Here is a 25,946-nt window from a genome sequence, read left to right on the forward strand (position 1 = left end):
TCAATCACTGACGAGTTAGATGGTTAAGCCACATCAGCCCTGTGGATCCTGTACAAACACCTAATTTCCTGTTGGATACAGAGCTTTTTGGAGGTTCGTGTAACGTTGGATGACATCACCTTTACTCCAACGATGTGTGTAAGAGAGCTTTGAAGCGAACTGGGCTCGTATCAAGGGGGTGGGAGCGCCTTGCTGTTGGAGGTGCATTGCGGGGTAGGAGTGCAAAATGCAACTCAGGCACCGGAGGATAAACGAAATAACAAACTCATTGGAGTGAGAGCCAGGAGAAAACCATAACAGCTTCAGTTGAGGTGCTTTAAAAATTATATGTCTGAACTATATAAGAATCTGCCTCTATAGAGAGAGTGTCAGTCTCTCTCTCTCTGTTGTCTAGCACAGAGCAAGTATATAGTGGCATCACGAGGTAAGCCCCTTGAGAACCCCCTCCAGAAAGCTCTGTTTGGCCATGGTGACTTGCTTGCTGCAAGCCCATTGCGGTCACGTTCTTAATCTGGTATATCCACCGCAATGGTGGCGTCCAATAGGCTTCAGCCATAGACTTTTCCCTTTATGGCCCTTCTTTCCTTTTCTTTTTGGTCATATTTCAACTAATTTTGATTGACAAGAGTCGACAGTCTTGTTCTGATATTGAGCTGCCTCAGGATCTATTCGTTAGTTCGCTGCGCTGTCCATGGTATTGTAAGTAATCTTCTATAGCACCACATTTCCAGAGTATCAATCCTGCGACGATCCGCCGTCTTCATCGTCCAGGCCTCTGTTGCATAGATCATGATGGCGAAGACTAGAGTTCGGACGAGGGTGAGTTTGTCTAGGCAGTGATGGAGGTATCCTTCCAGAAGTGAGCAACTTTTGCTGTAGAATGCCTGGCAGTCGAAATGCGCCTACGGATCTTAGGCTCTCAGTCTCAAGTATCAATGACAACAGATCCTAAATACTCGAAGCGACTGACGACTTCGTAGGCAGCAGTTCTTGTGATGTCAGGTCTGTTATTAACACGATCGACACCATCACTTTGGGCTTTGTGTTCTTGATTTCAAGACCATATTCTCTGCTTCATTCGGCCAACATTAACCTGATGGTTTCCAGCTGATGTTCTTCTGTTGTTGGTATCAGAGTTTCATATGCATATCTGAGATTGTTAAATTTTCTGCCACCTACGACGATGCCGTCTTTGGGAACCTCCCACATAATCAGCTCACTATATGCATTGAACAATAGTGGAGAGAGAATGCAGCTTGCCTGACGCCAGAATTAGTAGAAAAAGTGTCTGAGAAGGTGTTATTGATCCTTACTGTCGCTGTGTTCGAAAAGTACAGTTGCCGGATTAGGTATACAAGAAGCTTCGGCTTATCTATCTCGAGGAGGACAGCCCACAGCTTTGACCATTTCACCTTGTCGGAAGCTTTCTTGTAATCCACTAAACACATGAATATCTTGATATTATATTCCTTTGTCTTCTCTATCAGTTCCTGGACATTTTGGATCTGCTCAGGAGTTCTCTTGCCTGCAATAACCCTAGTTCGGTCATCTAATACTTGCGGAGGTAAGAATGTCTTCAGCCACTCATTCAGTCAGGTGAGAACGATTTTACTGGCATGGGCTATAAGGACTATCTTTCGTTAGTTCTCGCAGTCAAGCGGAGAACCTTTATTGAACAATGGTATGAAGAATGAGTGGGATGGTTCAAATGCCTCTAAGCACTATGGGACTTAACATCTGAGGTCATCAGTCCCCTCGCTTTAGAACTACTTAAACCTAGTAACTAAGGACATCACACACATCCATTCCCGAGGCAGTATTCGAACCTGCGGCCGTAGCAGCAGCACGGTTCCGGACTAAAGGGCTTAGAACCGCTCGGCCACAGCGACCGGTAATGAGTGGGACGATTGGTTTGGAGAATTTCCAGACATCCAGATCTTCTGACATAGCCGTTGCTGGAAGCCCATACGCAGGCTACGCATGTCCAGGAGTACGTCACGGCCGCATAGTTTGTTTCACAACAGTGAAGTTGGGGGAGGGGGGAGGGAGGGGGAGGTATCGACTCTTGAGGAAGAACTGGCCGCTGTTCATCCACAGGCATTCAGACACCTCACTGAAAATTTCGTCAGTAGAGTTCAGACCGTCATAAAAGCAAAGGGAAGACATACTTCATTGTAATGTCTGTTAACAGGTTTCTGGGTACTTTCAATCAGATAGAGTATGTGTGCAACATTTTGGCTAATATTCGAGACCTAAATTATTAAGTTACCGTTATTTATCTAAGTTTATGTGAAATTAGGAGTATCTTCAAACAAGTACGCTTGCTGTCAAGGCGTTTGTACCCTGGAGCAGCGCCCCGCCATTTTCGTGTGACACGACGCGACGTCAGAGACCGCGGCCGCTGCGCTTGCGTAGCGCCTCGCGCAGGCGCACAGCGGCACACTGATGGCAATTAAAGGCTCCCGCCTCTCGCCTCTGGCTTCTCCCTCCCACAACCCGGCGTTTCTTTATCGCCATTGAAGGTCTCGCCGAATTGGACGAATCAAAAGATAACCAGGATTTCGAAATCGGGGAGGCGTTCGTCGTTAGATTGTGCCGTGAATTGGAGTCAAGCGTTGGTGGCTGAACTCAGATAACGCTGACGATTTTAAAGGGAGAACAACACATATATACTGCCTTCTGGAATATAGCGTCTTTGAGCTTTTCTCTCTAACTATACATGGTGGACCATTTTGATCCATACTGAGGAATAATTCGGATAGAAATGTTTTATCTAAGTTGTTGGTGACAAAAAGGGTCACGCATTGCTACTAATGACTGTGACCTTGAAAGTGATTTTCTAGGCGATTTGTAGGTTATAGTGATTTTTTTTTTAAATGGGAGCTCTTATATTTGACTCAAGATTTGAAAGGAGTGGCAAATCTGACGTATAAAATAATACATTTTTCAAGGTCATGGCTGTCTGAATGAAGGTCAAATAAGCAAACACATTTTTAGTTCCGGTAGGGATTAACTTCGAATAGAGGAGGGATACACCAAAATACAATGTTGGATACAAATTTGAAGGGACATACCGCGGAATGAGACGCGAGTGGACTCACTCAGCGCTTTGTAAATCGATTGTGTACGTTTTTTATGTTTGTTCTCTCTTGCAAATGCCACAGTAACATTTATAGGCTGCTATTTATTTATTTTCGCCTATAAACACGTTATTTAAAACTCAAAGCTCAAATCCATGTTTGCTCTTTTCAAATCTGACGTCACAAATATGGGTTTTCATGAAGCAAAACACAACTTTCGAATGACCTTCCATAATTACCTTTAAAATCATGGGTACTCCTTCCGATCTGCATCTAACATTGGTTTTTGCTATATCCCTCGTCAAATCCGATTTAATCCCTTCTAGAACAAAAGACGTGTTTGCTTAGCAAAAGCAGGCTTTGCCTGTAGCGGGAGCGACTGTTAAAACTACGTTTTCGGAAAATATAGATAATAAAAAAATAAAAAATACAAAGTGAGACTCGTGGCTGTTTTCAAAAGCATACGTGCCTGCTTATTTGACCTTCACTTAACTTCGCCATTACGTTCAATAATGTATCATTTTACACGTAAAATTTGACGCTGTTTTCAAATCTTGAATGAAATATAACCTCATTTAAAAAAAAATCTCTTTAACTTCCAAATCACCTTGAAAATCATGTTTAAGGTCACGGCCATTAGTAGCAAATCGTAATCCTCTATGCCACCTACAACTTTTATCTGAAGCATTTTGCTATATCCCATCTCTATACCGATTTATTCCTCCTTACGGATTAAAATGGTCGATCCTGTATAAAATAAATGATGTGATGAGCGAGCTGGAAATTCGGAATACAAACAGTGGACAGAAACAAAGATACTGATAAATTTCGACGGCCGGAGTGGCGAAGCGATTCTAGGCGCTTCAGTCTGGAACCGCGCGACCGCTACGATCGCAGGTTCGAATACTGCCTCGGGCATGGATGTGTGTGACGTCCGTAGGTTAGTTAAGTTTTAGTAGTTCTAAGTTCTAGGGGACTGACGACCTCAGAAGTTAAGTCCCATAGTGCTCAGAGGCATTTGAACCATTTTTTTTTTTATTAATTTCAAAACTTTGTCGGTACGAAGAACTTTCGAGGACTGAGGTGCGACACCTTTACTCACAAGTGGCTTGTAATTAAATCGTGTGCCTAAGGAGCTTCGTCTCAGTTGTGTGACTATATTCGTGATTTCCTCCCAGAAAGTTCGCTTTTCGTATGAGAGCTTGCTGGAAAGTAATGCCTCCGAGTATCTTACGTGTAAAATCTTAAGGCTTTTTAAATAACACAAACGTTGTTAGTACTCTACATCTTTATTCTTCATGTCTGCATGTTTTCAGCCATCTGACGCAAGAGGGTTCGAAATTGTGGCGCTTAGCGTGGCAGTGTTTAACGATACTACGACGGTGTGTGAGTAACAACATGCTGTAATTGAGTTTCGAATTCTAAGCGTTCGTCCACGTATGGAGCACCCTCTCCTTCAGCATGACAATTCCAGACCACGCACGAGCACTGCGATATCTGCAACAGTTCGACGCCTTGGATTCACTGTCATCGATCATCTTCCGTACAGTCCCGAGTTGGTCCCATCCGATTTTCATATATTTCGAAAACTTAAAGAATACCTTCGTGGGCTACACTTCAGTACTGATGAAGTGGTGCAAGTAGAGGAATGGTTGTGGTTCGTTCAACAAAACCAAACATTCTACACTAACGGTATCAACAAACTACTCTCTCACTGGGAGAAATGTGTTCGTCGCCAGGGTGACCATGTTGAGGAATACATACGTAGACATGACGAATAAAGATGTAGAATGTTAATAACGCTTATTTTATTTAAAAAGCGGTAAGAGTTTTCGCAAAAAAATTCGGTGGCATTACTTATCAGCACACCCTCGTAGTAATTGGCAGGAAGTCATCTAGTGGAAGACGCTCTGCAATTCTTCATCTACAAAAACGATTTAGGAGACGATTCGAGGAGCCCTCTTAGTTTATTTGCAGATGTTTCTGTCATTTTCGTCTATTAAAGTGTCCCAAAGATGAAAAAGAAAGGCTAAATGATTTAGAAAATATATCTGTGTAGTGAGAAAAGTAGCAGCTGACCGTAAAACATCGGAAAGTTCTAGATCCTCCACATGATAAAAATAAAATAAAATAAAATACCGCTATATTTCGGTTGCACGATAAACATACAAATATGAAGGTTGGCGATGCAATCGATACACAGGAATACAATTATAAACAGCTTAAACTGGAACCATCACACCGAAAATGTTGTGGGGAAGTCGAAGGAAGGACCACATTTTGTTGGCAGGACATTTCAGCGACGCAACATATGTACTGAATTGCCTACACCACGCTTGTCCGTTCTTTTATAGAGCACTGCTGCGCGGTGTGGGATCTTCTCCAGGTGAAAGTGACGGAGGAGAGTCACGGATGTGATAATCGAGTTGGGGTGACAATCATTAAAACAGAGGCATTTTTCGTTGCGACGAAATCTTTTCGCGAAATTTAAATCACCAACTTTTTCCTCCAAATACTAAAATATTTTTAAATGTAATCATTCTGCTTGAGGCTGTTGCAAATTATTTATTGCACTGAATTTATTATTTACTGCATACAATAAACAATGTTTTAATAGCCTAAAGCGGAATGATTTCATCCAAACTTTTTGTGAAGTCTCTGGGCCCAGTCATCATCAAATTTAAGAAAATATTTTGTTGTACCCTACTTTCATAGGAAGAAACAACCATCATCGTAGTCAGAGAAATCAGAGCTCTCATGGAAAGACGTAGGTTTTCATTCTTTGCACGTGCTCTTAGATAGTGGATCGGTCGAGACATAGGCTGAAAGTGGTTCTACGAGCTCTCTGAAAAACTGTTGAGTGTGACAAGCTGCGACATTGTGGGAACAAAAATCTTACCAGTGATCCAAAAAGACATTTATTTATTCATTATTCCACTTACAGATAGTGAAATTTTTTTTCATCAGATTATTAGTTTAGATCCCTATTGTCAGTTTTCAGACTTTTAGAATTTAGTGGTATCTAGTACAAAAGATACTAAAATCAAAAGACAAGGCATCAGAAATGAGCTTAACCATAAAGGAAACAGTCACGGCCGGCCGGAGTGGCCGTTCGGTTCTAGGCGCTACAGTCTGGAACCGAGCGACCGCTACGGTCTCAGGTTCGAATCCTGCCTCGGGCATGGATGTGTGTGATGTCCTTAGGTTAGTTAGGTTTAATAAGTTCTAAGTTCTAGGCGACTGATGACCTCAGAAGTTAAGTCGCATAGTGCTCAGAGCCATTTTTGGAGCAGTCACGCACCTGAGCAAACTCAATTTGCTAATCATATCGAGTCGGCATGGGTAAAAATGGTACAGTCACAATAATTAGCCATACAACCTTTCTTCGTATACATACACAATTTAAGTAACACATGGACAGTTGTAATTGCCGTGCTGCCTCTATAAAGAAACTTGTTAGACTTCCGAGCAGCGACGACTATAGAGCATGCAGTATGGCACGCCAAGTGTCGTTGCTGCACAACAACAGCTGAAATGACTTCTGCATCAACTACTTATTTAATAAATAAATGCATAACATCGTTTCAGTTGGTCCTAATAAATGGTTCAAATGGCTCTGAGCACTTTGAAACTTAACTTCTGAGGTCATCAGTCGCCTAGAACTTAAAACTAATTAAACCTAACTAACCTAAGGACATCACACACATCCATGCCCGAGGCAGGATTCGAAACTGCGACCGTAGCGGTCGCTCGGTTCCAGATTGCAGCGCCTAGAACCGCACGGCCAGGCCGGCCGGCGGTCCTAATAAAACTTAATATAAGTGCTCTCGTGCGAGTCCTAGCATATTATACAAGGATAGGGCAAAAATACGGATCCACAGCGAGAAATGCATGCTTGAACAGAAATACAGACGTTAGCTAAAATTTCAGGTTGTGCTTCCGTATTTGTCCACGGAGGGCGCCTGTGCGATGTCCTCCATACGTTGCAAGCATCAGTTGCAGTGAGTACAGTATTCTGTGTAATTTGAGTGCATTACGTGGAAGCTAATTGAATTCGAACATGCTCGTGTGATGGGTGCTTCCGTACCCAAAGGTAACGAAGTTATTGGTATTCCAAGAAGCACCGTATGGGAGATATATACCGACTACAGGGAAAGACTGTCATCCGCTAAATCATAAAGTAGACGAAAGTGTGTGTTAAGTGATGGTGACACACTGTCATTGAAGAGGATTGTGACGAAGAAGAAGAGGACGATAGCTGCAAGAGTCACTGCAGAACTGTATGTTACACTCGCGAACCCTGCCAGCACCAAAACAACACGAAGGGAGCTCCACAAACTGGGATTGCAGGGCGAGATGGAACTCCAAACCTGAACATCAGTGATGTAAATCTCTGTAATAGGAAAAGGTGATGCCGAAGCCGTAAAACGTGAGCTATGGAGTAATAGAACAAAGAAATTCGATCGGATGAGTCTTGTTTCTCACTGTTTCCAAATTCTGGTCGAGTTTACGCCCCAAGAGTGAATATGTCTTGGGCTTGGCTAATAATTTGGACAGCCATGTCTTGATATTTCATGTCCCATGATTACTCAGCAAGGTTGGATTACCGTTAAGGATTAGGTGAGTATTTTGGCTGATCAGGCCCAACCCATGGTTCAATATTGCTTCCCTAATTGTGACACTGTGTTCAATACACGACAGGCTCCATGTTCGTACAGAATACATCGTCCAGAGTTAGTTTTGTGAGCACGACGATGAATTTCCGCGTCTCAGTTGGCCACAACAGCTGCCAGATCAAAATATGTTTGAGCATTTGTGGTCTACTTTTGAGAGAAGGGTGCGTGAACGCTATCGCCCTCCATGACTGATGCCCGAACTTGCCAGTATTTAGCGTGAAGGAAGGTAATGTGTTGTGATTTTGGGGCTTCCATATTTTTGTCCTTCCCCTGTACTACAACTAGTAAACCATCGGGACGAACTCCCATGTATAAAACAGCTTCAAACGTTTAATTTAGCCGGCCGCGGCGGCCGAGAGGTTATAGGCGCTTCAGTCCAGAACCGAGCGACTGCTACGGTCGCAGGTTCGAAACCTGCCTAGGGCATGGATGTCTGATGTCTGTGATGTCCTTAGGTTGGTTAGGTTTAAGTACTTCTACGATCTAGGGGTCTGATGACCCCAGATGTTAAGTCCCATAGTGCTCAGAGACATTTTAACCATTTTTTTTGTCTAATTACTTCACAAAAGAGATAATTTGTTGAAGATTTGACATTAAGAAAAAGTTTTCAAATTATGCTTAAAGTTTATTGGAAACAGTACATGAAACACTGGATGAATGTAGTATAGGTAATTTGTGCTCCATTTTAAGCAAAAGCCAGTTTTTCACGCCTCCCAGTGTTTATGAAGTCTTATGTTCTGAAATACACTGAACATCCACAAGACTATGTCCAGTGTCACACTATAGATATAAACCCGTATAGGCGATAGCAGCGTCGCGTGGCGAGGAATGACTGCTAGTCAGACACACGCACAGTGCATGCTGCATGAGCGAGCGTGCTGTCCGTGTGTAGAGTGCGGAAGGCGCACGATCTGAATTTGACCGAGGACAGACTGTGATGTTCCGGAGGCTCGCCACGAGCATTTCGGAAACTGCGCGACGCGTCGGATGTTCGAGGTGTGCTGTGGTGAGTTTCTTCGACACGTGATGAAACCACGTCCAGACGTCGTGGTGTTGGGTGGCCACCCCTCATTACATAAGTCGGTCGTCGTAGGCTGAGCAGACTAGTAAAACAGGAAAGGTGGCGAACTGTGGCGGGACTAACGTCAGACTTTAATGCTGGGCCGAGTACAAGTGTGTCTGAACAGACAGTGCACCGGACACTCCTAACGATGGGCCTTAGCACCCGATGACCAATGTGTATGGCAATGTTAACATCACGACATCGGCCACTACAACTGAAATGGACACGTGACCATCGGCACTGGACTCCGGCGCAGTGGCAGAGCATTGCATGGTCTGATGAATCCCGATACCTTCTTCACCACGCCGATGGGAGGGCACGAATCCGTCGTCTTCCAGGAGAACAGCTCCTTGACACCTGTACTGTGGGACGGAGGTCAGCTGGCGGCGGCTCCATTATGGTCTGGGGAACATTGACGAAGGCATTCACGGGTCGGTGGAGCTCGTGCAAGGCACCATGACGCCCAAGGAGTATCGTACACTGGTTGCGGAACGCGTAAAACCCTTCGTGACGATTATGTTTCCTTGCGACAGTGGCATTTTTCAACAAGATAACGCGCCATGTTACAAGGCCAGAAATGTGATGGAGTGGTTCGAGGAACACAATGGTGACTTCCGACTGATGTGCTGGCCCCCCAACTCTCCAAATCTGAGGCCGATCAAAAACATTTGGGATGTGATTGAACCTGGCGTCAGAACACATCGCCCCCCGTCTCCCCGGAATTTACGGGAATTAGGCGACTTGTGTGTGCAGATGTGGTACCAACTCCCTCCAGCGACCTTCTAAAGTCTCATTACCTCCATGCCACGACGCGCTGCCGCTGTTATCCGTGCCAAAGGTGGACATAGCGCCTATTAGGTAGGTGATTATAAAGTTCTGGCTGATCAGTGTATGTGCCGTACAACGATATAATCTTGCAAGTACGTTCAGTCATATATGTGAATGTTGTTTCCAAACTGTTGCGGTAGAAAAGAAGTAACAAATTAAAACGTCATGTCTGATGCTGAAGTTCTGCTGTACGAAAATGTAGTAAGCGATAAACTTTTTTCCTTTCATTATTTTGTAGGGTGGGGTGGGAGGATGTTAGCAACAAGAAGTTTCGTAGAAGTTTGAAATTATCAGTAAAATTCGTTGGAAGTTGCTAAGTGCTGTCATTCTCAAATACTGTCTGATTAAAGTCCGGATATTTGCTCGCCGTCAGTTACGCTGCCACAAGAAAAACTCTCAGATTCTGACTGTAATGCCAGATTTGTCCAGAAAGCAAGTTCTGTTCCATCGTGAATTGGAATCCACAGTGAAAATCAGTAATGTTTTATGTTCAAAACTTAGCTAAATCTTCCAGCTACATCTCCTCATAGCCACCCCTCCGACTTAGACATCTGTCGTAGCGTCGTATGAACTCTGCAATACACTCGTTATAGAAGTCAGCCACTTAGGCTGGTCTTCAGATTGTTCTCTGTGGCAAAATGCTGTCTTCATAGCCAGAGGTTCATTTGAGCAGAGATGAAAATCTGAGGGAGCAACGCCCGGACTGTATAGTGGGTGATCAAACACTTCCCATCGCAAACGCTGCAGGAGTGTCTTCACTGACCTGCAGTGTGCGGCCGAGAATTGTCATGAAGAAGAAAATGTATAACATTATTTTCTAGACATCTTTACATACTCATTTTGCGCTCGGAACTGGAATGTGCAGCGTGACGCAACAGACGGGCATACTAGAAACACAGTCCAGCACATAATTATGTGCAAAGCTTCATCAGATTTTCGCTGTAGTTTCCATATGGCGACTGCTCGGAACTTACTTTCTGGATACCCCTCGTACTTGAGTATGTGTGTTAAACTTTTAACATGAGAGTGTACCTTATATGCCAGCGGCCTTGCCGCAGAGGTGACACCGATCCCCGTCAGTACATCGAAGTTAAGCGCTGTCGGACTCAGCTAGTACTTGGATGGGTGACCGTCCGGGTCTACCGAGCGCTGTTGGCAAGCAGGGTGCACTCAGCCCTTGTGAGGGCAATCCAAGAGGTACTCGAATGTAATGTAGCGCTTTCTCTCACGAAAACTGACAGTGGCCGGAAGAGCGATGTGATGACTACATGACCTTCCATATCCGCATTTACTGACGCAAACCGCCAGAGGATGATGCGGCGGTAGGTCGATACAGTTGGGCCTTCCAAGGCCTGTTCGGGAGGAGAGAAAAAGATACCTTATGTAGCGGATTATGACAGAACTTAAAATTATGCCAATACTTATGCGAATCACTGAAAGCCGTTAGACAACATGCATCTTGTATTGGATTCCGGAACAGTCGCTTAGTAATACAGACTACAAAGGGAAGCGAGGCTTTGTTTAACATTATTAATAAGTATATTACAAACTAGATTCAAAATAACATTGCACAATTTAAATGGAGTAATGTTAATTTAATTATTTTTTTTGTAATATATTTCATATTGACGTTAAATGAAGCTACCCTTCTCTTTATAATAGGCCTAATAGTACAACATATTAAGTTTTATTAACTCCCACTGAAACTATTTAGTGCATTCATTTATTAAATAAGTTTTTTTTTGTAATTTTGGTATATTTTGTACGACGAGAGGCGTCTGCATTTTGTAGAGCAGAAAATGGTAATTACGGACCGAATTTAATACCTTGAAATACAAAAAAAGTTATCTGTGACTGGAATAAAAAACGTATAAATACTTCAGTGTGAATTCCAGAGTAATCATCTACACTAAGATTTATTTAAGTACTCTTCCATTTGCTGCCATTTTCCAACACTGACCGCGGGCTCCGTGTAAGGAAATCTAAACTTGACTGTTTCGTTTAGTCAGAACGAGAGTGGAAATGTCGCAACTACATCAACAATCAACCATGGAAGACTCAACATGAGGCTTATTCTTAAAATTACGTTATGTCCTATGTAGTTTTTACACAGTCAGCATGATACAAAAAACAGGCAAGAACCACCGGCGGTTGTTTCTCACGTGAGCTATCCGTAAATGGAGTACGAAGAGAATACATTTAACGCAGCCTCTGCTTCAAACCGTAGAGAACGGAAGGAAATGCAGCTGATGATACTTTGATCACCACAGATATGACATTAAGTTCTATGAACAGAAATGCCGTCTGGGGGGAGAGCGTCAGTGTAATCTTAACTGTGGTGGAAAATTATAAATCGCATAATATTGTTCCGTGTGTTTTAATGGTTTGCGTATCGTATATCAGAAATAGAAAAATAGTCTAATGTTCCGCTTAGTGGCTGAGGACACACAAAAATTTTGACTGGTAATGATCGACACGCCTCACCTTCGATCACTAATCGCTACAGTTATATCGAAGGAAGGGAAACAGGAACTAGGGTTTGACATCCTATCGACGGCAACATAATTAGAGGCAGAGTGCAAGCTCGGATGGCACGAGGTGGGGATGAAAATGAACAGTATATTTTTAATATAATACGATCAGGATAGTTATTTGTTTATGCTGCTCAAAATACTTTGACTAATTATTTTTATGATGATATCATAACCTTCGTACGTTGGATCGCTGTACCGTCTTCTGTCGATTCAATAGAGGATGATAATAATGAATGTTATCTTGCGAACGTGATATCTTACATTGTGTTTTCCGTTTCACCATCTGCCATAACACGTGACACCCCAAAATTACCAAACACTTAACTGCTTACTAACATTGTATTTTCCGTTTCGTCATCCACCGTAACATGTGACACCCAATAATTATCGTACATTTAACTACTTACATGTTTTGACGCATGGCGAAAATAAAACTGTTCCGAAAAATGTTTTCATGATTTCGAAACAATATAATCTATATAGCAAAGAGGTTATTAGAAAGTAGCAGCAAATTCTGAAAGAGAGAAAGTCGAAGGAAAAGAGTTACACCCACTGCATGGATGTAATTCACCAAGACCTTGGTTGAAGTTTAGGGAGAGCTGTTTAAAGTGAACATCTTCACTAAATACATCAGCTAAGAAAACCAGTGAAAAACTGTGGAGAGCAAAAATAAATCACCTGCTAGCAGGGCTAACACCTGCAAAATACTTACCAGCCGGATACAACTTGGACCGGGCTGGACATAACTGACCAGGTTACTAACGGGCACTGGCAAACCTAAGGACAACCCAATCAGATGATGATGATTACAAGGGGCAACATTGTGTGGATGGAGGTATAGACAACGAAACATCTGAATCAGTGTTTATGTTGTCCTGATTTTTGCAAGAAGGAGGAGTTTTTCAAGGCTCAAGAAAGAGGTGCAGCAGCTGCTCATTTATGGACAAAGACTGTTTGATTTCAAATTTGTATGCTTGTTTACGTATAGATTCTTTCCATTTCCATAGCTGAATTTGGAAATTTATAGAATCCCATATGTATGGTTGTGACTCGAGTGAATACACAAATAAAGAAAATTAGTAATTTAACTGAAATAAGATGGTTCAGATGGTTCTGACCACTATGGGACTCAACTGCTGTGGTCATCAGTCCCCTAGAACTTAGAACTACTTAAACCTAACTAACCTAAGGACATCACACACATCCATGCCCAAGGCAGGATTCGAACCTGCGACCGTAGCAGTCGCACCGTTCCGGACTGCACGCCTAGAACCGCGAGACCACCGCGGCCGGCTAACTGAAATAAGTTGGAGCACTAGGTACCTCAGCAAGAGACAGTTTCAAGATCTACATGTCACAGAATCTGAAACTGTATCAGAAACTCCGCATTAGCACGTTGAACGGCCGTTGCACAACGTGAAGATTCGTGTTTGGTGAGTAGTTGTCGGCTCAGTTTCATATTGGATTTCTTGCACCTTAACTCGTTTTTCGAAGTTTATACTTGGATGTATTATTATAATTTGACATCTTAGACGAACAATCTGTCACCATTCCCTTTGAACCTTCTTCCTTTTTGCAGCTTTCAAATAACTTCGTAAAGTTACCAGCAAGTTGCATTACCTGTCAGTGAAGGTATTTCCTTCTGTTACTATAGTTTTAACGAACTCTCATTTGTCAGAAACTGAATGCGCTGGCACTTTTCGCGTTGCCAAGGTTGGTTAGTGTAACATATAGGAACCACAACAGCATTTTTAATAAAAATTATCATAGTATGAGACTGTACCCTCATTTTGTAATAACGACCAATGTTTTGGCCACTGTTGCAAGTATTTACTAGTAAGTAGATCAACTCTTACATACCGAGAGCAAGAACTGCCTGCAGGGCAAACTGCAACTCTTGAGATTAAGTTTATCAGGATAGCCACAAATCGCAATCAGTCCTTTTTATTTTTACCGGTACAACTCCATAATTTTACAAAAACATCATAAGAGATTCTCGAAGTTGAAACAACAAAGTATGACAATATGGACTCTTACATTGACATTAAAGGACGTATTTGATTCACAATATGGGAACTTAACGTTTACAATTATCCACATCGCAGATACGGGCCCTTTACTAAACGTCTTGGAAGAGGTAAAAATTTTCATGGGAAAGAAGAAAATCCCGCAAAATTTGTTAAATGAACAGAACGATTTTAGCTTGCATGGATTCTTCCAATTATTCGAACAGGTGCTCCAGATAACCACTCGGGAGAGTATGTCAACTACATTCCGTATTATCCTAATAGAAATATTTATGAAATACTGTACTTTTGAATGTATGTTTTTGGCGATACATTTGTAAATAGATTTTTAAAGATACATTTATTAATATGTATTTTGATAGATACTGCAGCACAATTAAATTTTGTCCATTGCAGAAATGGCGTGTGTATGGGCTATACACGCCCATAAAAGCGGCGTTAGAAAAGTAAACTTCTGTTTGCCGTAGCAGTATTACTTTTGTGACAAATGACACTACTTTACTTTACTTCGCTGTTAGTGTAGTAGTTGAACTGCCCTGGTTTTTCGTAAAGTAGATTCGAACCAATGAGCATGTACATAGGCGCTCGTCTCGCTCAATAAGAGTGGTACATTATCTTAGGATGCACATGGCCATAAACGTTGCAGGTACTATTTTATAGCCAACTTAATCTCTGCTGCCACCAATGCACTGAGCTAACTACTGTATTTTAAGCATAAGGTACCATATTGTAAATCAAGTATTTCTTGAATGTCCGCGTAAGATTCCGTGTTGTCACACTTAGTTGTATTAAATTCCACAGTTTCCGATGCACATGTAAAGTTATAGAACGAAACCTGTAAAAATAGAACATGCTTGTTGCGACTTGATAAACTTAACTCTTACGTACTTATGTTCCATTCTGCAACTGGTACCACTTTTCAAGAATGCTGCAGAACTCGCCTCATTACTAAATCACAGGAGTGTAGAGGAGGAAGCTGACAGCTTGTGATTTTTATTTGAATTTTAATTGGTAATATTGTCGAATGAATAGCAAGCCAGCGTCGTGAGGTGGTACTTCTCCCACGATACCCGGCGGCGCCTACGGCGAGACTATGCGCTAAATGTACTGCTCCGCCCTTTTACCCGCCTACTTCTGGCAGCCAAGACCATAACTGTTATTTGCATGGCAGGCTACCTCATATCGAAATCATCTTTCTTTTTTCCTCTTGAAGGCAAGTGAAAGCCTGGCTATTACGCAAGCTTAACCGGAACATTATAAGCCAGATACACTCATTGTTATTTTGCACCTCCGACGACTTGTTATTTTGTCCTGGTCATGTGTATCCATCGAGCTTCGTTACGCGTGTACTAACAAACCGCTTCGTCCCAGTAATGTGCACTAGTTCGTGCTCACAGCTGACTTAGTTGATTCCAGGCGTGTAACACTTGACGATTGCTTCTTTTGTGGAGCGGAGAAATCTCCAATCCTTTCTCTGCCCTCCTAACCAGTAATTATTCAGGAGATTTAGAAGAAGGTGTGTAAAACGTGGTTTAACTTCTTAAATATTCTTAATATGCTTATTATTACGAACGAAAACAGTATAAATTAAGAAGAATAGGGAAACGTAACCAACGTCGTTGACAAACAAGAAACACTATAGTGCGCGATCGGAATGTGATCGATTCCTTCCCGGTGAAGAAAGATTTTTCGAAAAAATGGTTCAAATGGCTCTGAGCACTATGGGACTTAACATCTGGGGTCATCAGTCCCCTAGAACTTAGAACTACTTAAACCTAACTAACCTAAGGACATCACACACATCCATGCCCGAGGCAGGATTCGAACCTGCGACCGTAGCGGTCACGCGGTTCCAGACTGAAGCGCCTAGAACCGCACGGCCACACCGGCCGGCAAGATTTTTCACCCTCAGAGTTTGACAGCCAAGGAAAGACGAGATAGTGTCACACAGCCCCTATCCTAAAATATTGCGCCAATATCCTAGGATAAATATTATACCTTTACATAGTGTCTCTTGCAATGGAATTATGTAATAGTGGTGATCCGTCGATCGGATGAGAACGTTAAGCTTAGTGGCGTCACTGATACTAGTCGAGAGAAGCAAGCATAGGCTGAAACTACTTTCCCTTTTTCCATTCATTTGCATCGACAACAAAAACAGAAACCAATATGATGAATACACTCTATACAAGGTTATCGTAATTACGTACACAAAACAACTACACATAGTACGCAACAAAAAAATGGTTCAAATGACTCTGAGCATTATGGGACTTAACTGCTGAGGTCATCAGTACCTTAGAACTTAGAACTACTTAAACCTAACTAACCTAACGGCATCACACACATCCATGCCCCAGGCAGGATTCGAACCTGCGACGGTAGCGGTCGCGCGGTTCCAGACGGTAGCGCCTAGAACCGCTCGGCCACTCCGGCAAGCTAGTACGCAACACTTTGCATTCGCGAAGGGAAGAGGCTTATGTGCTCGAAGAAAGTAAAACCGTTCAGTTTAAGCAGCTAAAATTGAGATTAAATTTTACTGCTTTCCATTTACCGTGGATTGGGAACCAACCAACTTTCCATCAGTAGCGACTGTAAGAGCTAGGAAAATTTCCCAGCTTGGAAGTGAAATACAGTTATTTGCAGATCAAGAGCGTAAGGTAATTTCGATATAGCCTCTTTCTATTAAGTTTTTCCAGTGAGTAGTCCCATCTTTGAGCTGTCGTTCTGGTAGGTCTTCAAAACACTCGTCTACGATTTCCGTTACCTCTACATTGCGCTCGAACAGTTTTCTAGCCATATATTTCTTTAGCAGTGCAAATAGCAGGTTATCAGAGGGTGTCAAATAGTATGAAAATAGTTAATACTCCAACTATTCCTCCGTAAAGTCCTTATATTTCCCTCCACCAAAGCCATTTTGTGTGTAGGTGCATTGACCTGATGCAAGAACTTTCTTCTATAATACAGGTATGTTATCACGTATTTATTCATCAATTTACCAGAAGCTGTGATTGGTCTTCGCCAGTTGTTGCTTAATTCACATGCAAAATAATTATAAAAATAACTTCATTTTCACGCCAGGGAAACACTGGTTTTAGTCCTTCCATAGATAAGGCCGAAGTCATCTCTCTTGGTGTAGGATCAGCAACGTCCATCCGCACTGTTTCTTTTCTGACCCACGCTGTATCCACAATAAAAAAATAGCACATAAAAATGAGTTGAATTCTTTTTAAAATGGTCCAAATTACGCTGAGAAATTCGTTTTCGCTTGTTCTTGGTTAACCTCGAAAAATTCGACACCCATCTTGTATATAGCTTTCTCGTAGATAGCTTGTCAGTTATAATGCACCTTAATGTTCTTTACCACATACACATTGTATTAAATATTTCACATACCTCTGATCGTTTGTCGTATAACTGAATATTTTATACTTTCTCAGTGCTGCTATCTATAGTTGTAGGATTGTGATATTTTTGACTTCAAAATCTGTACGGCCTTGTTTGAATAATCAGTTACCATTCTGAGATTTATTATCTTTGAATGAATTTGCGTTTGCGATAATATTTTATGAACACAGGACTTTATTACGTCACAATTGATCCATTTCACAGGGACACACACAACTGCTTTATAAAGTTGTACTTATCAAACTAAAACCCAGATCAAATTGAGAGTGTACCAACATACCAAGACAAAACTCGACACCTTTGTGCTGGCCAAGAACTTTTCATCATGCATCATAATTTGAATTAACACGTCATGACCGGTCTCACTGAAGTTAGAGGTTTCCTGATATATACTGCAACAACTGCAATGAAATATGAAAAGTAAATTGGCAAATAACGAATGTAAACAACAGTAAATATCTGGCGAAGAGTTCTCGGGCTTCCAGCCGGGTGGCGGTGTCTTCAAACTGAGACGTTTCGACGAGTGACTTCACCAGAAGATGATGAGTATGTCACTTGTCGAAACGTCTCAGTTTAAAGACACCGCCACCCGGCTGGAAGCCCGAGAACTCTTCGCCAGCTGTATACGCCGGGAAAGCGTACATTCACATTAACAGTATATATATCTCCGGAGGTATACACTGATTTTCTTTTCGTGTTTCTGACTACAGCGCAAGATCTTTAGATTTTGAGTTGCACATTCATAAATCGGAAGTCAGTTCCTAGAAACGTTGAAACATTTTCGAATTGAATACTGTAACATATTTTTATCTTTTTATACTAGTATTTCCGTATTTAATTGCTATAATAACTCTGTTATTTTGTGTGTCATAACGGGTCGTGTGCTAAAATTAGGTATCCAATAATTACATTACTCGTGTCAAAGTTATTGCGTTAATATTTGACTATTTACAGCTGACGATAATCTCTGTCCTTAAGAAAAGAAAACAAAAAGGAGAGGAACCTAACTTACTGATTCTGAACATCATTCCACTGGATATAAAATATGCTGAAAATTTTTTTGTGTCTGTTCACACAAGAGGAGGGGACCATTTCTCGTAAAACAAATTCCACCAAATTAATTCTCGCGCAGCTTCAACAGTAAGTAGCAACTATGGTTTTTTTTTTATACAAAGCGATCAGAAACAGTCTAAAAAGCTTTTAAGGGAGGTGCGGGGTAGGTTTCACTGAGAAATAATTGTTAAGAAAATAATTCGATAGGTTGCGCCGTTCCCGAGTTCATTAGCGTTGAAGTTAGCCAATATTTGACCGTTACGCGCGCAAATTCAAGCTGCTCGCCAAAGGCGTTGTCACCAGTCGTGTTCTTCGTTTGGTTTTCTAAAACCGATCAACAGAGTGAATCAAAAATTGGACATGGCTCGGTAGCAAAGATCGGACCCGAGCCAAAGGCTGGGCAGTTTCGCGCGCTGTCGTCTACGATGCTACGCTATGAAAACAACTGATACTAATTGCACCTGGCGGGCGAAACCACCTGATCTGCTAACTTCAACGCTAATTAAATCGGAAACGGCGCAACATGTCGAATTATTTTCTTAACAATTATTTCTCAGCACAGAATACCTTGCAACACCTTTACAAACTTTTCAAATTGTTACTGATCATCCTGTACAAGTAAAATTACAATGATACATGACACCGGAGGAAAAAAACGGGTGAAATGGCGCAGTGACTCATATCCAGAAGCGACTTATGGCCACCAGTACTTTGAATTTACATAGTTTGCCTATATGGCTTCGGGCGAATATCAGGATGATTCCTTCGTCATCCTCCTCTAGCCCAGCCAGTGGTGTTTCCTTACTACATCGACGAGAAGCTAAACGTTCATATTTCTTCTAGATTACAAGAGCTGTATGTGTACAGTGCCAGGAATATACAACAGGTCGCTGATCGCTGACCGCGTCCTAATGGAGACACCGGCACTGCCCTACGATAAGCTTTATTCAGCGTGGCGTCATTTCATTTGAAACCAGTCTGCCTCCGACAGCAACAGCATCCCTGGGAGCGCACGAGCGAATGCGTAACAGATGATACAACTGAATTACAGGCGTAACAGTAAGCACGGTTGTTTTTACTCCGTAATTACTGCTTTCCAGAGCTGCCAATGGGCTGACAGCTGTTACGTAAGTACCAATGATTTACGTGTTTCGCCCTTGAGGGACAGCTACGTTCTGCGTGTGGCGAGTGATAATTCTCGAGACGGCTCCGTTGTAAGCATCTCACAGCAGCGATTACAACTGCGCCGGGAACGGCATTCGCCCGCCGCTTCCGTTTCTTTGCCGAGCATTCGTGGATTTTGGCCACTTCGCCGCCCGAAGCGCCAGTATACCGGAAGAACGGCTTGTAAGGCAATTTATCAGTCTAAGAAATGGACTGTAAGGTGTTGACGGAACTGATGACACACATTCTTTGCATTTAGTAATCCAGGAGTGCTAAAACCCGCATACACTGTCCAGCGAAGGTGTCTGAAGCACCATTATCACGTCATCAATCAACCGCATTCATGGTATTATAAAGCGACCCGCATACGAGCAACAGACCGACGCGGTTATTCGATAATCGGTTAGCATATAGCTCTGACAGCTGCTTAAGCAAACTTCCGCGTGAGCTGTGATAATTTATTTATCCTGTCGCTTTACTGGTCAGACTCACACACGTTGATTTTCTTTACATATGGCGGTGTCTCACGACTTTTAAACGCCTGGTGGCTTAGTGGCACACGGTCTTTACGCAAAAAGTCGGAGGAAGATATCCACTTGTTGGCAATGACGATTCTTTTAAAGAGGGTTTCGCTGTATAACGTTGTAAAACGTTCGATTTATTTAACTCTTATCATTAGTAATCGCTTACTTTGGAAGCGCAATGAAAGACTCTTGATACATCACGTAAACCATAGTTCATTTCTCGTCTGGAAACATAGCTGTTTTAGATACTTCGGACAGAAGAAAACAACTGCAATAATTCTCACGAAATCTGTGTTTCCATCTCAGAAAATGTAACTTACCAGCGCACTTGTCAGTGATATTCTAATACGGATGTTATCAGACAGGAAAATTAGGGTTTCGTTACAAGGAAGGAAGATACAGGTTCCAAGTCTCGTCGACGACGAGGTCACTGCAGACGGATTAAAATCACGGACTGGAGAAAGATAAAAGAGGACATCGGCTGCAGCCTTTCATAGGAACAGTCCGGTACTCACTACGAGTGATTTGGGGAACTAACGGAAAACCTGAATCTGGTGGCCGGACTGTGATTTGAATAATCGTCCGGCAGAAAGCGTGTCCAGTGTACTAACCACTGGACTCCTTACTCGCTAGTTAAGCTATAATTTACACGGCTTTGTTGCACATCTTTGATTTCTCGCACTATTCCGGAAATATTCGATTTTCCAAATAATCGCCTTAGGTAACTTCCTGTTTTCCGATTTTAAGGAATTTTTGGAACCGTTACAGTCATTTACTGACAGCTCCAGCTCTAGTATTCTGTTTACATTAATTTAGTATTACAAGGAAAATAAACTGTAAACGGGTGAGAAAGTTCTAATGTACATATGGGTGATATCTTAAACTGTGAAAGTCATACAATAAACGTTCTAAAATGTAGTTCAAATACATTTGCCATGTGAAGCGTTTCCAACTTCTAGGACATAGAAAAGAAGTTAATATATTTCACTTATTTTATTCATGAAGCCCTGAGGGGCAATATTTTGTTGTGCTTCTTCACGCACGCGAAAAATACTCATTGTACTAAAGGAAGTAATTGTAATTACATGCGGGATTCATCCACGTACATTTTGTAGGTACATGTTTAAGCAGCTGCAAATAGTGACTATAGCACCACAGTAAATTTATTCCCTGGGAACCATCGTCAACAATTTGTTTGGGCTTAGGAGTAACAGCGATAATCATAAGTATGAGGCTAGACGGAAATTAATTTGCACTACACTACAATGAATCAAACTTCATCATGTAAAGCAGTGAAATGTAGCAATAAAACACTTTGACAATTCACCAACGAAAATAAAATGTCTGTTTTTCCGTTACAAATCGCATATAATAATGGAATACCTGAACAGTAATCAGCAGTCAATTATAAACGAACATATGGATTCCTTGAGCGGGACAGTTAGCTTCAAGTTATCATATGATTTTACACTGAATAAACGTGGAGCATAACAACATTATAAATTCAAGTATTCAGACATAAAATTGATGGTCAGAGGACATGAAGAATATGAGTAAATAACGACATTTTATCTAGTGCGACACCCTTTATGAGCTGTCCACTTTTTGCATTTCATAATTATCCGTAAACAGTCAATGATGTTGGAGGCCCTTCGTTTACTAATGATAGATTCTTCCTATTTTTTTACTGATTCACCTACTATTAATATTTTTCTGTGTTTCGCGCACAACTTTTTACTTTGCTGTTTCAGTGTGATGTACATTATAACGGAATTAAATGTGAAAACCGCATATTCACGTTAACGAAGTGTGGACAACAACTTCGCACAGTAAGAACGGATTCAATTTGCTACGCTAAGGGAGAATCACCCGAGAAAGTTCAGGTAGTCTGTTCATATGCTAAGAGTCAGTAAGCGCTTACTGACAACGGGCACTGGAAATATTTTTAAAATTTCCAATCACTGATCTTACAATAAATACATCTTTTAAAATTCTGAACGAAAAGGAAATTTTCTACAAAAGCGAATAGAAGATAAAGAAAGGCAGAAATCAGTCGATATTCCGTTCCTTCTCCCACCAAAATATTACTCTAATAATCATTAAATTCTGAGTCGAAACAGTTAGATACTTAGATTTAATAATACGTAATATAGAGTGGCCATGTATAAAAGAAGCAAATTTTTGTATTTAAAATATAAGAATGTGTGATGTGCACTACAGTGAAATGTATTGTCATGGGCGACTAACCGTATTCTCCTCAGTGTTATACCATTTTTGAAATTAATTTTATGTAGAATTTTCAACTAAATTGCAACTATCTCTTAAGTTAATGTTTTGTTAAGTTATTTAACCGTTTCTTTAAAGATCTGATATGGTACATTCTGATATTTAAAATTCCACACTAATTTATTCAGCGGTAAAATTACGAAATTAGTTAAACTAATTTCAGCTGCTGGAGGAGGACACTTTTGGAACAAAATTTTGAAAAGCAGATATTATCTTAACCAAAGTAAATTTGTTATAAAATCGGTACGCTTCTCTGATGTATGTCAAACTTCACGAGCACAGGTATTGGTCTCAAAAATGTGGTGAGGCCGTTAGCACCTGTGGAGCAATATACCTGTGTTGGTTCCCAAAAAGTTATATGAGTGAATAATAATTTTATGGTAATTTAGTAAATATTCGTCTTTCGTATTTCTGTTTGTGTGTTTCAATTGCTTACTAATTTGTGTTGAAGTGCGCTGATGTTTTTGTTAGTCCCACGATCTTTAGAGCTTGCATAACTTCTTAATTATTAATAGGTATTTGTATGACTTATTCGTGTTTTCTGAAAGAAATGAAGAGATACAATGTATTGGTTTTGAATATAATTAAGTATGGTTGAAGCGATAGTATAAGTTACAATCAGATTAAAAATAAACTGCCGTGTGAGACACGAGGTAACGTCTGTAATGGTGTATAACCGTATGTACGTAACTTGCTGACTGTCAAGGAATTCATGTTCTACACTAAAACGATGATATTTGCCTGTTCTGAAACTCAGAAAATATTAAGTATAATTCGAAGATCGTTTATTTCAATACGGCATTTTTGGATATCAGTGCTGTATGTAAGTGCATTACGTTTTAATATAATAGTAGCTCCTGCTTGCAGTGTATAAACAATATGCTAGTAAAAGTTGACGTTGTTCAGTTGAATCCTTTACTTTGCGTAGTGAGATGTTAGCCAATTTACTCACTCCCACATACCGGAAGTTGCTGAATCAACAGCAGCAGTTATTATTTTTTTTCAATGCCTTACGAAGTTCAACTAGTGATTGTCAGATAGGAACGTAACACTTTCGTCTGGCTGGACGTAAAGTATAGAAATAAACAGAAATATAATGAAATAGGCTGACAGCCGTTTGCTCATTCGTGTGGAGTTTTTTGAACCTATAGAAAATATTGACAGATAACACGTCTGTCGGGAATCTTAAAGTTTTTATGAGGGTTAATTTATAAAGATGACAAGTTTACTGTGTCAAAATAGCCACCCCGTCACCCGTTATACATTTTAAAAATGAAAAATGTCAAAGTAAACGCTGAAAAAGCATTATTTTCGTTTTCATTGTATTTCAGTGAGCAACAGAATACGCAAGATATATTAAAACCTGATCCCATTGCAATAAAAGTTTTTGATTTATAAAGGTACGTCCCTGGTGAAAATCGATGTTCAGGATGTAACATTATGTAATACAGTTACTTCCTGCGTATGTTACTTTTGGAGAACTATTTCTTAGCTCCCACAAAAAGCCCACCTTGTCAGTAATCTAAAGATTTGTTTTGCGTGAGCACCATATCAGACACACATACATATGTATCATAGGGTAAAGATGCCGTTTGTGAAGACAGCAGATTTGTAACAAATCGAAGCTGAGTGTCGCATCAGCACCAGCATAACATACCTCCAAACGTTGAACTATGCTAAGAGACCCACATCTCAAAATTTTTCACACGAACTACGGTGATCAAGGCACTGGACTCGCGTTGTAGACTACATTCCCATCAGATCGTCGATTTTTTTGTTTTTTTTGTTTCGTGATTTCCCTAAATCGCTTAGGATAATACACGACGATTCCTTTCAACTTTTGTGAAGAGAGGGGTCCGGGATCCGATTTGTGAAAGAGGACCTTAAAGGGACTCGTATTTTTCACTTATTCTGGAAACATGTTTTTTAAAATATTTATATACGTAGAAAATTTGCTTTCGGGAGGCCTTCATACAAACAATACTTGGTCCATAAAATTAAGCAACAAAAGCTTTTCTTAAAAAAAGTGTAACAATTACTGTGGAAAATATGTAAGAAATACCTAAATGTACAGTTAAATATTTCCTTATTTAGCAATATGAACACTTCACTGTGTTGCCAAACGAATTATAATGTAATGTATTCCTTCTTGAATGTAAAAACACACCGCAGTCATCTAATATAAGGTTCACTGTCACATCCCGGAAGCGGTGAGTCAACAGGCGCGGCTGTTGATGCGGGTCGGATAAAATTTTAGTCATTTTAAACAAGTCAGAACCATGTTATTACAAAATGCAGCCTCAGGCTTTGCTCATTTTGCCTTACAGGAAGCAAATTTTTTGCATATTGCATAATTTGAATTTTTTATACTTAATATCACACATTACACTTCAATTTTGCACGTTAATCACCTTTTCCTGCCTTTAGTGCTCAATATTACACTATTGTGCTTAATAGTGCAAGTAATATCTTACTTAGGAGTGCTGTATTTTGGCAAACCACTGAGAAGCACTCATACTTAAATCTCCCTTCACCCTCCTTGGTTATTTTACACTTTTCTTCTTTCAGTCTGTGTTTAAGCTGAGGATGTGATCAGAAATGAACGAAGGTGAATTTTTTGGAACCCCTGATTATTACAAATAAACGCATCAGGGTAAATGAGAAGAATTTCGATTATTATTTATTTATCGTTTGGCTTCTAGTCCGAAGAGATATTCTGCTCACTTTCGGTGCAGATGAGGGGATTGGAATCTGTCAGTAAAGAAATGAACTCGGAAAGAACTGGATGTGCCGTATAGTAAGGGCCCAACGCCACTATTGAAAACGGGCAGCCACAGAAACCCATTTTTTATGGTTGCCGGCGGATGGATTCGAACTGCCTCACCTCCTGAATCCAGGGATTTCTAGCTCAGCATCTCGATATGCAGAGCTAATACGGTCGGTCGAGAATGTGGAAAAGCTGGTTGTTGTACACTGTTTAAAACAAAATAAAATGATTCACAACAAAAGAAGGAATTCTGAGATTGCATGCCTTTACCTTACTTGGGCATGTCTGGTCAACTGATAGCGCATGAATGCGTACATCTTTTAAGATTTAATTATTCATGGAATTCCTGGCTTCAGTTATCATAGGGTTACAAGAGCGCAAATAGATTTTGGACGAACGGGAGATATGGGGATGCAGGGCGCCGTTAGCTCGGACGAATTCAAGAGCCCGCCGAAAAAATCTTATAGAAACGATCATCACATACCCTTTTGCGCTCTCCGCATACACTCCTCCCCTTCGCCCACCCTATCGTTCCG

The 25,946-nt window shown here is 41.0% G+C and overlaps 1 protein-coding gene and 1 pseudogene across 1 annotated transcript in view; one reads left to right on the forward strand and one right to left on the reverse strand.

The window, feature by feature from the left end:
- LOC126299004 (circadian locomoter output cycles protein kaput) overlaps positions 1-25,946 on the reverse strand; it is a 701,868-nt gene that overhangs the window by 628,255 nt on the left and 47,667 nt on the right. The window lies entirely within an intron of this gene.
- On the forward strand, positions 10,687-10,805 carry LOC126299730 (5S ribosomal RNA; annotated as a pseudogene).

Source organism: Schistocerca gregaria, chromosome X, assembly GCF_023897955.1.
Source record: "Schistocerca gregaria isolate iqSchGreg1 chromosome X, iqSchGreg1.2, whole genome shotgun sequence".
In the NCBI taxonomy this organism is placed as follows: Eukaryota; Metazoa; Arthropoda; class Insecta; order Orthoptera; family Acrididae; genus Schistocerca; species Schistocerca gregaria.